The sequence below is a fragment of the Chrysochloris asiatica genome, unplaced genomic scaffold (genome assembly GCF_000296735.1).
Source record: "Chrysochloris asiatica unplaced genomic scaffold, ChrAsi1.0 scaffold00314, whole genome shotgun sequence".
Lineage (NCBI taxonomy): Eukaryota > Metazoa > Chordata > Mammalia > Afrosoricida > Chrysochloridae > Chrysochloris > Chrysochloris asiatica.
The window spans coordinates 2713321-2715848 of NW_006408832.1; positions in this window are offsets into that span (position 1 = coordinate 2713321).

A 2528-nucleotide genomic window follows, 5' to 3' on the forward strand; every position below is an offset into this window, starting at 1 on the left:
TGTTTCCAATGCTGTATCTATCTTATTTGATTGTTCCTGTAGCACTTTCCTGACTTCTTCCTTATTTTTCTCAACTCCATTGTGTAGTGTTTTGATACATTTTATAATTATTTTTCTGAATTTATTCTCAGGTATTTCCAAAGCCTGCCCTTCTTCCAATATGGAGTGTAGGTCCACTTCCAGCTCATTTGCCTCAGTCACTTTATCTCGTTTCTGGACATGTGCAGATATGGTCATCTGCTTCTGCTGTTTTGGCATATTCAGGGGTTATCTGCGGCCTTAATATTTAATGGGTGTATATTTTAGTATTTTTTATGCTTTATGATTGCCTCCAGGTAAATGTGATCAGGAGATGGGCTTTCCTTTTCACTCTTCTTCTTGAGAAATTTCAAGATGCCACTGTTGGTTGTTTTGACGTAACTTAGGATTTAATTTTCAGCCTATTTTCTTTTTTGTCTGCCTGTCCCACTCCACAATCCCTGTTCAGGCCATTTTTCTAGTTATAAACAGTTTAAGTCTGGCTATGTCCATTTGGTTTTAAGTGGAAACAGTCTCTTTAAAGTTTCAAGGAGATCTGTGTGCATGTGTAGAGGGCTGGGGTATCCACTAGCTCAGGCACCCCTATAGTCACCAGAATGGAAGTGCACAGACAGCAAGGGACCAATGAACAGATAGCAAAAGAAAAGAATGTCCACATCTTTATCTCCATGGCTGTGTCAGGCATCCGTGGCTGCTCTGATCCTTCCCCCGCTTGATCTCACCCAAGATGGTGGCTTCTGGAGCAGCTGAGCATCTTGAATTAGAAAGCAATGGATTTCTTACTTCTGCTACAAATTCCCCTATCTGTAAACCTTCCAACCTTCTAAATATTCCTTTATATGTGGTTCAGAGTTCTGGGACCATCCCCTGAGCCTGCTTGGTCCTGTATTCTGTGTTGTTGCTGACAAAGCTCTTACTGTACTTCCACCTGATCTGCCATCTTTTTTGTTCCCCCATTTCATTTTTGGCAACTTACAATTTTTCTGTGGCACTGTTGGCTAATGCGTCAGACCTCAAAGTCATTTGAACTGCAAGGTCAGTGGTTCAAGCTCACCAGCTGCTCCTTGGAAACACTATACAGTGTTGCTATGGGTTGGAATTGACTCGATGGCACTTAACAACAACAACATTTTTTCTAGATTCATACTTTGTACATTTCATATTCCAATTATTAATGGATCTTTATTTACAGCTGTTTCTCCTGATTTTGAGTTTTGCCCAAATGAAGGTCCTGAAAGCTTTACTCTACTCGAGTCATCTTGGTCAATTCTATTTTGAAGAGGCAGCTCTTCCAGACTGAAGGGCTCATTTTCTTTCACTATATAGGTTATCAATTTTGCTAATAATTTCAAATAATCAAATCTTGACCAAGTAAGTTTTATGTTTCTAGTTATGTACTTCTTCTGCTGTTTAAATTATTTCCTTCCTTCTAATTTATTACCACCAATGGGTCAAATGTGACCACATGCTTATTTTTATAAGTTCTGTAAGACAAGAATAAATTTTAAATTGTTTTAGAAAATCTTAGAAGAATATTTTATGACATATGAAAAGATATGAAATTAAAATTTCAATATCTAAACGTTGTTGTTGTGGATTGCTGTACAGTCATGCTCATTCAGATACGATCTCTTGTGTTTTTGTGTTACAATGACAGAATTGAGTAATTGTGAGAGAGACTGCATGGCATGCAAACCCTAAAATATTTACCATCAGGGTCTTTACAGAGGAAGTTTGACTCCTAGATAACTGTTATTAAACCCTTATTCTTTTCTAATCTAAACAGTAAGAAACCCTGGTAGCATAGTGGGTTATGAGTGGACTGCAAACCGCAACATCAGCTGTTTTAGTCTACCGGCCTTTCCACTGGAGAAATATAAGGCTTTCTGCTACCATAAAATTACAGCCTCAGAAGCCCTACACAGGGTAACTATGAGTTACAACCAACTCCAGGGCACACAACTGCCACCACCACCAATATAAGCATTTAAATGAATGATTTCCCTATGAGCAGTACTTTTGTTTTATGCCACAAATATTGATATGTTGTATTTTTATTGTTAGTTTCAAACATTTTATACTTCCCTTTAATTTTTTAAGGTGTGACATTGTAGGATAAACACTGAGCTGGTAACTACAAGGTCAGCACTTCAAACCCACCAGATGTTCCTCAGAAACCCTATACAGAGTTGCTATGGGTTGGAATTGACTTGACAGTATTTAACAACAATAAAAAATAGGTTCTTTAAAGGTGTGCTTGTGTGTTGTGTGAATTTTCTAAGATTTGAGACTTTTCTACATAGTTATTATTTAGTTATATACTAATTCAATATTTCTTGTGAACTGCCGTCGAGTCGATCCCAACCCATAGCGACCCTGGATAGGGTTTCCGAAGAGCGGCTGGTGAGCTTGAACCACCAACTTTGCAGTTCAAACGGCTTTGCAGTCTGGCACATTAACCCACAGCGCCACACCAGGACTCCTTAGAA